This window comes from Toxorhynchites rutilus, chromosome 1 (genome assembly GCF_029784135.1).
Source record: "Toxorhynchites rutilus septentrionalis strain SRP chromosome 1, ASM2978413v1, whole genome shotgun sequence".
NCBI lineage: Eukaryota > Metazoa > Arthropoda > Insecta > Diptera > Culicidae > Toxorhynchites > Toxorhynchites rutilus.
The window spans coordinates 10,311,971-10,326,943 of NC_073744.1; the positions used below are offsets into that span (position 1 = coordinate 10,311,971).

At 37.7% G+C, this 14,973-nt stretch overlaps 1 protein-coding gene across 1 annotated transcript in view; it reads right to left on the reverse strand.

The window, feature by feature from the left end:
- The window catches only part of LOC129777051 (adiponectin receptor protein), a 30,011-nt gene extending 15,481 nt beyond the window's left edge, over positions 1-14,530 (reverse strand). The window contains exon 1 of the mRNA XM_055783108.1: positions 13,915-14,530. The gene's annotated coding sequence lies outside the window, so the exon portion shown is untranslated. The remainder of the gene's footprint in view (positions 1-13,914) is intronic.
- Between the last annotated feature and the right edge of the window lie 443 nt (positions 14,531-14,973).

A 14,973-nucleotide genomic window follows, 5' to 3' on the forward strand; every position in this document is an offset into this window, starting at 1 on the left:
AAGGTTACCACGACATCGAGCACGTTGTTTGGTCGTGCGAGCTGTATCTTGTCGCCGGATCGAATTTAGTAGTCACCCTTCGGGCCCGAGGAAGGCAGCCCATGGTGTCGGTGAGAGACGTGTTGGCTCGGTTAGACCTTGATTACATGTCCCAAATATATGTATTCCTTAAAGCTATCGATCTTCGTGTGTGATTGTCCTTATACCCTTAGTTTTTCCTTTTCCTTTTCCTATGTGAGAGATCGGTTCCCTTCTTAAGAATAAGATGAAATGTAAATACATATTAGATATAAGATAGGTTTAAGAATTGAGTGTGATGAGTGTGATTGAGTGTGTGAGTGTGATCATTGTCAATATATCCTCATACCCCCTCCTTTTCCTGAAGAAAATATGTCACCCTTCTAAACTCGAGTCGACCGCGAGTAATCGGTTTCCTATATTATTAACATTAGAATTAAGGAAAAATGTATATATACTAGTAACAATACAGTAAGGAGTTCGGCTCCTTTAAACCAATGTAACTGAGCCTGTAAAAAAAACGATTTAAATAAAAAAAAAACTGAGAAATGAACGATGCTTGTTTTTTTACGGAATTTGCTAACGCGAACATTTTATCATTGGTTTTGACTGTCACTTTTATACAAATGTCTAATATTATAAATTATAGGCTGTATTGGTACCTGTAAATGATGTCAATATGAAGCCTATACCTCAAAGAATGTCTGTGTTTTCATTATTCAATTATTTATAACATAAAAGTTTAGTAAATTTCCATTCAAAAATGAAGTGTTCGGAATCTGAGACTGTTCGGAATATGAGACAAAACGGTATATCCAACTAATCCAACTCCTGAACAAATTCAAAACAGTCGAATATCATCGCAGACTGACAACGGTGTTTAAGTACTTGAATGGTTCAGAACTCAATAAGTCTTTTCAAAACAAAATCGTGTTTCGATTCACAAATCTTTTGTCATATGTTACTTTGGGGCTTCGATGAGAAAATTCAGATCAAACCGATAGGCTTGTGCTACCTCTATTGCTTCTGCAGCTATTTTTAACTGAATATGATATATCATATGATGTACTACTCTGCTAACCAAATGAAGCATATCAGTTGCATTTCTAGCCATATTTGAATTGTCGTTCCTATTTATACTACAGACAAATAGACCAAAAGGGGGCTACCGAAGAAACTACACAGAGCTGAAAAACGTGACGAATTTCACTGCTTCGGTATTCTTCCCAACCCCCTTTCAAACTGTCGGGTTGGTGAAGCCGCTGTGTTTACTTTTACTATCGATTGAAGTATGTAGTCTAACGAAGTTACAATAAGAAGCTTGGTTTTATTGCCTGTCTTTATTCGGTGCAGATCAAATCGTGCCAATGCGGAGAGGGAGTCGATTTGTGTCACAAACATGCAAATGCTTCCAGCAAAAGTTTCCGCTGAATGGGAGCTGTTCGCTATACACCCTGCAAGTCTTCCGTCACCGATGGTAGCCTCGAACCAAAGTTGATGGAACAAATGCGATGTTGGATTGCAACATACCATGTGAATGGTTTTCATTCCCGAGAACACTCACAAAACGTGTTCAATGATAAGGAACACTGATAGTCTCTCACCTCTCTTCGATGTATATACATTTTCACTAATAACAATTAGGTAATATGCTACGCGCTCGGGCCTGGGCTTACTTCGATAGTAGCAAAATGTGACCTCTTTTCTCAAAGCCTACTGCTGCTGCAGGTATATTCCAACACCACAACTCAAACTCAACCTGAGGTAAACGTAAACGCATGCACAACAGCAGCAGCAGCATGTGCCACCACCATAATAATAATAACACGGTTATTATCTCAGTACGATATAGAGCGGCTGTTAGAGAGGTGCAGCGCATGGGTGCATTGCGGCACTCGCGCGGCATCGGCTTTCGGTGTTATCGTCCTTCCAGCGAATAGAACAAACCGCCGTCCGCCGTCAGCACTTTGGCAGCAGAGCATTCAGTGATGGTCAGCCGCAGATCACGTGGATGTGCTCGCATGAGAGATTAGTGTGCGCGACTTCCGTCATCCACCGGACCAGAGTGACCCAAGAAAGGGGGGGGGGGGGGGGTTGATGGTGCGAACAGAATTCGCAATCGGAAGGCAGATAATCAATATCAAAGTACATATGGATTACATGGGGTTTCGAGGGGGTCTTTGGGTGTATGGAACAAAGAGAGAAGAGCGGTCCAAATGAAGGCGGAATAGCAAAATGGATTGTACTTTGAGTCGAAGTGAGTCAGTTTGTAATAACAGAGCTCTTGATATACGACCTATTTGAGCAAGATAAAGCATCAGCTAATCAATCATGTGATAGTAATCGCTTTCCTAACACTGCAAATCTATACCATAAGTACACTTCGTACAGTGTGGACTTTCAAGATGTATATTTCCCTGATATTTCATGTAGTATATTGTCGTAAGTGAAAAAAAGGCCCAAAAAACAACTGCAACAGAAACAACCGCTCAAAAAAAATGCAATGTCACTAGAAATATTGTGGTGCGGGAAAACATCATGGGTATAATGAATGCCTCGCAGAAAAGAGCGTAATTCCTATTATAAATTAATTTTTTCGTTTTCGTTCTTCGAAATTTATTCTGAGGTGAATGTAATGGGGGCCACATTTAACGGGAATAATGAATAGAGGCGACCAAAGCCGCCCAGATGAAACGATCCGAGTCGACCGCCGACCTGCCGTCGGAAGCGACGGTCTCTCCCAAGCAAACCTGTATTCCACTGACTGTCCGGTTAGTTTGAAACATAGTATACGATTCTTTAGCAAGGTCCAAGCTTTAGCGAGCGTCGGACGGCATACGCTTGTCTGGTGCATTTCGTTTGCCCGGTTAGTTTTTGTTTTGAAATAAAGCTCCACTGTTTCTTATTTATTATCACTATTACATACTTTTTCTCGACCATCATTAACATTATTTCGATATATCAAAAAGAATCTCAATATTGCACAATGATCCAGAAGGTACATTTAAGTAGAGATTAGCATTTAGAGCTCGACAGTTATTCTCTAGACAAAAACTGTCTTTAACAAAATTGTTACATATAATTTTTGTGTTATAAAAATAGAGTGACCAAAATTGTCTATGAATTAAAAAATATAGATTTGTATACTTATAGATAGAGGTTAACATAGTTCGACACTGTTGTAGCCCCAGTTATTTGAAACAACTTTATGCAACAAAATTTTTTTTCTATCTCTGGAACTAACTGATATAGCGCTTTTTTCTAAGTTGCGTGAGGGTCACCATGAAAAAAGCTGTTTGTTTGCTTTAACTTTTATATTTCAAGTCTACATGCAAACTGTCTCCGAATGACTTTTAGAGCCCCCGCACACTACAGACTTTTTTTCAGCCGACAGTTTGGTCGGATCGGTCTACTGGTGCAAAAACCGAACCAACTGAATCGGTGTAATGTGCGCACATGCATACCTCTCCGTACTGATTAAGAAGCCGACCGAACTATCTGCGGGGGCTCTTAGAGCTTACTAATACAAACATTTTGCGATGCAGAACTTATCAATATCTCTACTCTACTCAAAGTTATTGATATTTATTCCCAAAAAATTGCTCTCTTCATTTGTTTGTCATTCTTTCGAAGACGAACATACTTATTGTTTATTGCATTTGATTATGGTGGTATTCGAAAGAACATATTCCACTTTACATAATGTGAAATTTTCAAAACTATGTTATTTTTTGTATTTGAGTAAATTGAGCTCGAGTTTCCGGGTGAAAAACATCTATAACTTTGAGTAGGAAAAAAAGGAAATATTGGTCTTGATAAGCTCAAATATGGTACGGATACAATTTTGATGTAGAATTTGAAATATAAAAGTTAGTGTAAAAAGTGGTCACACCAACGCAACTCAGACAGGAAGCGCTAAGAACAAGTATGTGGAAGATATTCATTCTCTAGACAAAAACTGTTTTCGATAAAGTTATATGATGGAGTGCTTATTTCAATGTTCTTAAAAATAAAGTGACCAAAATATTAGGTGAAATCATAAATCTAATTTTCTTATCTTTATAGATAGAGACAAACATAGTTTGACAATGTTGTAGACCCAGTTATATAATACATAGTATTATTTTAATCAACTCTGGAGAACGAAGATTTTTTTCTATCTTTTTCATATAACCGATTTAGCGTCAGAGATAGAAAAAAACGTACAAAGTTGTCTTAAATAACTGGGGCTACATCATTGTGAAACTATGCTTACCTCCATCTATAATTATAAGAATGTTTTATTTTTTTAATTTATCGACAATTATGGTCACCCTATTTTTTATGACATAAAAATGAGCGCTTTATCATATAGGGTTGGGGGAAAAGAAATGTCGTATTTCTGATCGAAATTTGACGCTTTATTTAACATACTTAAAATTATCCGTTTTGCATGGACCGGAAGAGATGATAATCACTTGGAGCCATGTTCGGACTATACGGTGGGTGCAATAGGACATCCCATCCGAGCTCCTGTAGCTTCTGGCGGGTCATCAAAGATGTGTGAGGTCGAGCGTTGTCCTGGTGGAAAACAACACCATTCCTATTGATAATTTCTGGCCGCTTCTGGTCAATCGCCTGCTTCAAACTGTCAAGCTGCTCACAGTAGAGAACCGAGTTGAGGGTCTGGCCATAGTTGAGCAGCTCATAGTGGATGATTCCCTTCCAATCCCATCAAACACACAGCAAAGCTTTCCTGGCCGTCAATCCGGGCTTGGCGATGGTTTGGGCCGGCTTACCGCGCTTCGACAACGACTTTTTTCGCTTTAGGTTGTCGTACGTGATCCACTTTTCATCACCAATCACCATCTTTTTAAAAAATGGGTCGAGTTCGTTCCGTTTCAGCAGTGCATTGCAGGCGTTGATTCGGTCTAAAAGATTTTTTTGCGTCAACTCGTGTGGCACCCATACATCCTGCTTTTTTTGGAATCCAATCTTCTGCAAATGGTTCCAAAAGGTTTTATGGTCTATACCCAGTTCCTGGCCAATCGAGCGAGTGCACACATGCCGGTCTACTTGGATGATTTCAACGATTTTATCGGTTTCCACGACGATTAGCCTACCAGTACGGTATGTATCTTCGACAGCCACTACACCAGAACAATATCGATTAAACCAACGCTGTGCTGTGCGAATCGTTACAGTATCGGGTCCATAAACTACACGAATTTTTTCGGTCGCCTTCGTTGCAGTTTAAATCGTAAAATATGGCGAATTTCTTGCTTGGTGGACTCCATCTTTGACGCGCTATAACTTGAAACTGAAAAGGACAATCACAATACTGTCAAAACGACACTTGTAGCACAGATTGTCGTCTTTAAATAGCCGTATAGTATGACCCGATGCGATAAGTACAACACAAGATATGTTTAAGTGTTGCCATATATTGACAATATACGACATTTCTTTTTCCCCAACCCAATATGTAACAACTTTGTCGAAGACAGTCTTTGTCTAGAGAATAACTGTCGAGCTTTAAATGCTAATTTCCACTTAAATGCACCTTCTGGTCCATTGTGCATTGTAATAATCAAAAAAAATCTGTTCAAGATTACTTACAGAAAAATCGTTTACACAGTAAATATGTTGAATTCAATTGAATTCGAAAACTGTTTCATTCAATCAATAATTTTATCAATGCAAACAAATGATTACTACGCCTACGGTAGTCCCACGTCAACCTTGCGGTTATATCATAGATATAATCCTCCCATTTTGTTCTTGGTAATTGACAGAGACTTTTGTTTCGGGATCATTCACTTGCTTTTTTCAAACTTTTCCAAGCAGAAAATCCACAAGCATATAGGATGTATTCAACAACAAAGTGACTTTTACTTTACTAAATTCTTGACAACTTCCAAAGATCTGAATACATATTGTCTCTAGAAGTCATTAGTTCATTTGCGCTCGAGAACTCGAATGATTGTGACATTGTATTTTTATTATTTTGGGCCTATACTATACAATAGATTAGCGTATATCTTTCAAACGACCACTTCACAAATAGGGGGTCTCCGTAGCCACATTGGTTGCGCGTTCGCTTAGTAAGCGATCGATCGTGAGTTCAAAACTCAGGGCCCTCATTGACCATCTTTGTGTTGTTACAGAATAGCTACGTCCACGCAACAATCATCAGCGATGGAGATCGATCCACGGTCGAAATAAGATCGATTCATCCATACAACTGCTCTGCTCTGCAAGACACATCGGGCTGCTGTTCTATAAATAACTCAACAATGATCAATCAACTGTCTCCGCTGTCCGGTGGTCCAACTGGATTGGATAATGGAAGAACAGAAAAGAATACTCTTACGCCTAAATGGCTACTGTGTGAATGTACCATATGTAATGGTATAGAAGGAATACTGGCGAATGACAACTGTGTAATGTGCTAATTATAGATATGATAACCATGTGACATGTACACAATTAAAATTCGGCTCTGTTACATCTAAAATGCTAATGAGCCTTAAATAAATAAATGGGATAAAAAAAAACACTTCACAAATCGAAGGATTTTCACTTACATACCGTTTCAATAATTAGTTTTATGGATATGGTTTGATTTACAACCAAAGCTTCAAAACAAATTGAGTTATCACAGTTCCGTTTTCGTGGAAGAACTGGGGCTATATTCACTCAATCAATCAATTTATCATTAATACCGTTCTGAATCATATTTCGGACACTTTGTTCTAATATCTTGAAATGCTTAAAGCACTGATAATATAACTATAAAATTAATATCACAATTGCTTCTTTAGAGTAATCCCTTGGTTTCACTATCACTTCGTTTAAGAATCAAATGTGAATTATTACATAGTAGGAAAAAATACATCTAAAATCCAAAATCCACTCATTATCATTTGTGTTTGACGTTTGCTTAGCGTGGGCACGTAGAATTTACCCCTTCATCAATATTTAAATTTCTCTCGTGTTTCATCAGTTCTCATCATCGTTATCAGGATACTGTGATTTGCTTGGTAAGTGTTTCGCAGTTGATTATAAAATAAAATCAAATGTAAAATTACAGAATAAAGTGTCCGAAATTTGATTTAGTGTCCGAAGTTTGATTCTTATTCGCTTCATTTGAAAAGTATTTAATCGATGATTTGTTTATGTTTTCAATCAAATGTGTACCAAAATGGAAAGCTTAAAAGTATATTGAACTAATTTATTGAAAACTAGCTGTACCCTGCCACGCTTTGCTGTGGCACATTGTGGTTGCATGGTTGAGTTGAATTTTTCATTTTTTTATGTTGTAACAACAATCCTAGATGTGTTTTGTTGTTTTGTATATTGTATCATAGTTTGAGCTCAATTGGTTCCGTATCTTTCGAGTTTTTAACGCGCACACAAACGAACACATAATGTTTATAGATAGATGAGGGAAATCGATAAATTTTAAATCACTTCGAAACACAATATCAGATCATAATTTTGTCAAACACGTGGAAAAAAGACACTCCTTGAAGTGGGTTATAAATTGTATCCAACTTTGAGCTCAATCGGTTCCGCTCTTTTCGAGTTTTTGACGCGTACACAAACGAACAGAACATTTTTATATATATAGAGATATGAACCAAATAATACCTGTGCATAAAGCTTAGATCTGTTTCCTGCATCATATGCCTTAAGCGTAAGAAAAATGATTCAGAACGGTAGTACCAAGATTCCAAGATTGGTGCTATCCAACAGAAGAATCACGCATAATTTATCAGGTTGCTTCAAACAAAACCCGATAATACGAGTACTGTGCTGTATTCATTTCCGCATTGATATTGTTATATAGATCATTATAATTATTTTTTTGTATGACCAAAAGTAGGCTCGATGCTGGGCAATAATGCATAATTGCATAATGCATAATTTTTTATTATAATAGCACAAGATAGTGAATAATGTAATTGTAATTATTGAGTTACATGAACTAGTATTATGTTCCAGGTAGTGTTTTAAGTTTAATAAAATGTTTTCAATAAAAATATTTTTTTCTTCTTCAAATACCAACAAACATGAGAGGAAAGCACCCAGATTCCTATATTTTCGAGCGGTTATAAGCACAGTGTCGACCGAGTGACGAAAAGTGCTACAAAAGTGCCGGAATTTTACCCCGCCTTGCCACCCGCAGGCAGCACTGCCTATAATTTTAGCTATAATCGTACGCAATGAAAGAAACGGCATCACTGAGCGAGTATCCTTTCTCTTTCTCTCTGAACTGAACTGTCATTCAAAACAAAACAGAGAATTGATCGAGATGCAAACTGTGTAAGTATTAGGTTTAAATTCCAGCAATTCAATACTTATATGATATGGATTTCGTTTAATTTCCAGCTATTCAATAATGGAACACACAGCAACAGGAATTTGTCGTGATTTGCTGCATTCAGGCTAAACATCATCTAAGAACAGATTCTCTATATTCCATCATCGGGTTCCTCCAAGGTTATTTGGAATTCAGGAGAATTGCAACGGAACAGGCATAAGACTGGCAGAAGTTTTCAACACTAAGGGAATACGTGAAATTATACACTTCATAGCGTTATATGTGATCCGAATAGTTTCTCATAGGTAACATTTTAGCCAATTATAAAGGATATTAGCGTCAGGTATTGATAATATCTCTTCTCGTGGAATTTGATTAAATTATATTTCTTTCAGTAGTGAAGATTTAAAAGTTAAATGACATTGGAAAGATCATCAGTCTTCAACTGGTCTCCTATCTCTATAATAATATCACTATCTGTGAATATCAGGTAAGCTCTCAAAAATCATTGGAAGGTATTCAAACTATATACAAATTTTCGTTGTATTTCGAAGATCAGTGGAAACAGCTATTAATGGTTACATATATTCAAAGTTTTGCTATATATCCATTTCTTTTTTTAATAATATTACTTGGTATTCCAATTTCTTTATGATATTCACCAAATCTTTCCACAGGTAGAATTTTCCAAAGTTTTTGACGTAGGACTACGTCTAACCGGAAGATATAGGGGGTGAAATGAAAATCTAGGCACTGAACAAGTAGGAAAAAATGCAAGATTTGGAACGCTTATAACTCGAGCATTTCTCAATAGATCGCAAAGGTTTTTGCATCAATTGATAGGAAATATATCTACGCATCTATCATAACGAATAACATTTCATTTTTCTTGAGATAAATAATTGAATAATTGTGAAATATCAAGCATTGTCCAAATGCACTATGTGCCCATTTTTGATTGGTCCATTTTGTGCTCCTCAAATCGTACCGACCAAAACGGTCAACCAGAGCAGCAGCGAAATACAATGAAGCACGATTGGAAAGGAAAAAGAAAAAATATGAGCGAAACATTGGTCGCAGTCTCACACATGCGTAATTCTCGAGCCAGCCAGTCAGCTTAAAAATCCCCGCTCCGCTGCCGTAACGATCATTCTTTGTGTGGACACCGACTGGACAACATCGTTGCTGGACGAGCTGGATGGCGAGGGATCAAGTGCCTTTCTCAAGGCAATGGGGGCGGAGGTGTAATGAAGGAGTTAGAGTAGAGTTTTAAGGGCCTTTCTCAAGGCTAGAGACGAATGAACTAAAAAGTTTAAAGTCTCTATAATACCACCACCGTAACGATCATTCTCATCCGAACCGTACACCACATCGTTTCGCATGACATCACATCAACAAACCAACACAAGCAGCCATGGTTGGATATGGCAAAGGAGGAAAAGTGAAGGGAAAGGCAAAATCCCGCCCGAACCGTGTTAGTCTGGAGTTCCACGCAAGGGTAGCTAGGCCGAGCGCGTTAGTACCAGTGCATCAGTCCACCTAGCCGGCGTTATATAGTTTCGGCCGCCGAAGTGATCGAGTTGGCTGGTAAAGCTGCTCGCGACGATAAGAAAACCCGCATTCAGAACAGACCACATTCGGTTCGGTGGACATCAAGACAACAGGCAGTTGCAGCGAGTGGCGAGTGGCAAACGCAATCGCAAAACGACAGCAGGTAGCAGAAGAAAAAAGTTTGTTCTTTATACAATCTGCTTTGGTGGCAAATCCAAAACAAGGCGGCATCGAGGACGTTCGAAATGGTTTTTTTTAAACCACGAGTACTAAGTTTTCTAAATTGGAACCATTCCATAATGAATTTGGCAGTTGTTCTGAGCTTATTGATGGTTGGGGACTTTCCCGATTATTCAATTTTCACCAATTCTTAAATTGCTTCTAGATTGAAAGTACAGTAATTTATATTTAGCTCGACATTGAGCTAATTGGATGGATCTGTAATGCGACATTTTTGTCGCAACATACAGTTCGGGGTCCAACTTATGACCCCACATTGAAAGTCGACACTGTACCACTGGCATCGCAAATGTTCAATTACAGGTTTAAATCGCCTCAAATGCGACACGGAGTGTTTCTCCGGCACGTCGCATTAAATGTAATTTACTGAACAACATGTCACAAGCTGGATGGGAAGAAATTTTCCAACTGTGAAAGCTGTGGCGAGTGGCAAACGCAATAGCTAAACAGGAAGGTTTAACCGAACAAGATGGGGATATCGAGTGATTAAACAGTAAACTAATCCATTTTTCAGGTAGATAGGTAGGTATTCACGTAGGAGAAGAAAATAAAACAATATATTTAAAATATATATTTAACAAAAGCTGTCCCCTTTGTATAGTCCTACGTCACTCCGGTTATGTCCCCGACATTACCCACCCGTCTTTTTTACGTAGTTCATAAAAGAATACATTCCAAAACAGATGCAGTTTTAGTTGTGCATTTTGAGTGATTTTGTTAACCATTGAATTGTAAATTGTTATGTTAACACTGCAAACAAATTTTTATTCTCACAATGCCCAATATGAACAATTAATCAATCTAAGACTATGTCAGTGATTAATATAATATAGGAAAATAGCTAAGTGTATAACAGCCACTGTTGGCGTTAGGAATTATTGATCATTATAAGTAGTAATGTAATGTAAAAATGTAATACATATTCATTGTAATTCGTTTATAAGTGTATGTTGAATAAAATTAAAGATTTTCCTTCGATTACGATTTTCCACGATTTTTTCATTTTTAATTTTCATGAAAACAAATGCCGCCATAATAAGCGTCGAGTAGTTTTGCGTTTGGTCGACGTGGTGCCAGTTTGGCACAGTGTTGGCTCGAAATTGGTTGTCAAATACGAAGGATAGGTCGACAAAATCGTTGCAAAATGGCACGATATCGGCACCATTGTCGACACCATTTTCTGGGACCAATTCGACACAACAAAGTAGAGTGGGCAGTCGGTAGATACGGTGCCAGATTGGCACAGTATTGGCCCATAGCTGGTTGTCAAATACAAAGGACAAAATCATTGCAAAATGGCACGATATCGGCACCGTTGTCGACACCATTCGTTGGGACCGATCTTGCACAACAATGTAGAGTGGGTATGGATCGATGAATATAAATTCGAGCTATTTCAACCAGCCTGAGGGCATCCGTATACTAGCACATAGGATTTGACAACGTCAAACATGTCCGGGTCGCAAATGCAATTTGCGACCACTGTCACTCGCGAGAACTGCCAAACTCTCAAGCTGGTGTAAAACAAGGCACTTAACATACTACCAGGTGGGTCAAAACGTGAAGTGGTTTTCTGCAGCCATTTAAAAAATACACAAAAGTAAATTAAGACGATTGAGCACAATTTGTGGAATATACTGATACTTTATGAAATACTCATTGCTATATTCATTATATTCATTACGTTTTACGCTGCAAGCGTTTCATTTATTGTCTTTGCGTTGAAGGCACCATAATGATTTGCGCCATTTGGAAAACGAAATTAAGGACGAAATTAACACACTTCTAGAACAAAAAATAATGAATGAAAATTTACTTATCTGTATTCAATATGTATTCTATGTAATAGAGTAATACGTTTCCTCGAAAATTGTGAAATAATATGAAACTGAAATTGTGTTTGATGCTGATTTTATATTATAATGGTGAGTTTTTGTGATTATTGTGTTGTAAAATATTTGGAAATATACAACCAAATGGCTAAGTAAGCGTCAGGACTACGTGTTTTAAGTAATCGAATAACTTAAAAATCTACATACTATTTATAAGATTTCAAAACTACCTTCTTTAAATTTTCACGAATTTCAGTTTGGTTTTTTTCAAGCAATCTTGGGAGAATTGCATGGAGCAAATTGCTGCCGTTCCGAAATTAATGGCCATGTCAATTATGCGTTTGTCATTAGCTGCAATAGCTCGCACCCATTGCAGTCGTCTGTTCGTATCTTTCGGAAACCGATGCCGCGAATAGGAACGATGATCCGTCATACACCGAAAACTATTTGGGCACGACGGCACTAGACACTTCATGATTAAATCGCAAAATTCAACTCAAAATTCAAAAATTTAACACGTCCGTTGTTTTTTTTTAGCTTGTTTTCACTTTTCATCCAAGGCGTATACTTCTAAGCATCTCAATATGGTGGTGGGTCAACATTTCACAACCATACTGTAGCCATTTTTAAAACATACGAATTACCTGTAAACAAAACATAATACACTTGTGCACGGTTTGTGAACTCTATTCAATAGAACGTTTTATTCGGCAAACGCTTCATTTTTTCCGCACGCAAAACGCAAATTTTCGAATAAAGCATGAGCAGCAGCTAAATACAACTGAAATTATTGAAATAATGCAGAATTCATTCAAACCCTTTTATTTCACTTAAATTCTTTCAATTTCTTAAGTTGGTTTACATTATAATATAATACTACATTTCAAGTGATCGACCTAGGGTTCTACGTTTTATATTATCATTCAGACCCTTGTGATCATCATGATCATTACATTTCACATAATTTTTTTTTTCAAAAAACAAAACTTTTTTTTTAAGTTAGCGAATGGGCGCACCTTGTTCCATAGATTTGCCTTGAGTTCGCCAAGTAATTTGATAGGTTTGGCAATGACAGCTAAATTTGTAGCACATCTTGACTCGCGGATCATATCCCCTTGCCCGGGGCTTGATTTCAACACAAATAGAGATTCAGAGCTCAGCTGCGGAATCTATTCGAATAAAAATCCCGAAAACCGCAAAGCCCGGAGGAGGTATTGCATCATGATCTAGGGACTCTCCAAATGTTCTGGCGTTCGGAACACATTCAATATGAAAAAAAATGAATGAATATAAGAGAATAATGAAGAATGGATATTCTCAGTCGGTTCATCTGTTCACATAAACTGAATAATCACAAAAAAAGTAAATTAATCTGACGTGTGTACTATAGTTTGATCAACACTGTGCAGAACAATTTATCATTGGCTTTAAGAGCTAGAGAAAACGGTCCGCGTAAATAAAACGCTCTAAATTCGACAGCTTATTGGCGAATTTAGTAATTGGCAGTAACCGAAAACATTTCATAGGAAACAACGGTTCCGTCAGAAATTTAGAGAGCATGAATAATACATTGCACTTTATAACCGTGTAGAATAGTTCACAACAAGCAGACCGAAGTGCGCAAATGTGTTCTCGCCATAACAAAAATTGGTTCGAAAAGATGATCAAAGGTCAATAAGTAATTGATCACAAGTCGAGCGTATCTTCAGCTGTTGCACATGTTACGTAACGGTTCTCATTCTATTATCGAGTCGGTCCGTAAAAAGATCATCCAACTTTTTTTTTGTTTCGAAATTTTGTGTAACCGTTACTCAACACAAATATTTATAAACATCTTATTTACAAACTTTACAAACGCTGTTTTAGTTGTGCTTCCGAGGTTTATCATAATGTGTGTTTGCGTAAAATATCTTTTCTACTTTGAATATAATACACCTTAAATCCTATGAAAGTTACAACTATTCCTACCTTTATTTACTCCAAAAACAACTGCGCCGAGGCTAGAAGACTGACTACGATCTATCCGAGAGATTGTGCAACTTTCACTTTGACTCCACCTGGTTTCCACACCTTCCCCGTATCGCGAATCTGCTGCACCCTTTTCCAGGAAATGTTTTCCTTTTGTAGCGAAGATGGCCAAAATGAATCGTAGAAAAGTAGCACAACCAGTAATTATTCAAATTTTCATGTTCTCTTCCGGAATTTCAATCCTGTCGTTCGTAGATCAATCGTGAGCTCGAAATACACTTCGGAAGGACTGAACTACTTGCTTTTAGTCGCCCAGTAACCAAACCAAAAATCAATCGCCAACCATTCACTGATAAAAACAAAAGAAACACTGCACTGGATTGAATTTTGCACGCGATCACAGCGGAAGGGTGTGCACTGTGTTACTTCTAATTATCCACCACTATAAATTTCGCAATACTAGTTCCGTCGCCCAAGGAATCAACATGGATATTTTCCTGTGGTAGGGTAAATTTCACTGCTCTCTATTAGGTGTCCTAGCGACACGAGCACTTATTCTGAAAAGGAACACAGACAGACAGTAGCAGCAGCCGATGTGGGAAAAATCGATCGATGGAAAAATATCTTGCCGTGTGGGAAGGTGGGTCAACTGTCAGTGTTAAATTTGTAGTGGTGAAATGAGATTGGCCGGAAAACTACACTCAGAGAAATATTTAACACATACAGTGACTCAAACTCGTAATGCAGATCTCTTTTTCCTTCTTTTGAAAGAAAAAAAAAACTTTCGAAACATTCTATTTAGAGACTGTCCACATACCACGTGGACAACTTTAGGGAGGGTAGGGGTAGGGAAATTTCCACGCTTGTCCACGGATAGGGGGAGAGGGTACAGACTGGGTCCACGTGGAAATTAATTAACACATATTCAAGAATTTCAAAATTACGTATTTATCAAAAAACGGATTGAGCCACCTGAGAGAAATGCCCGGTCAAATGTTCATCTATTTTTACATTGATCATTGATCTTCAGTGAAATTTGTATTATAAGAATATTTCACG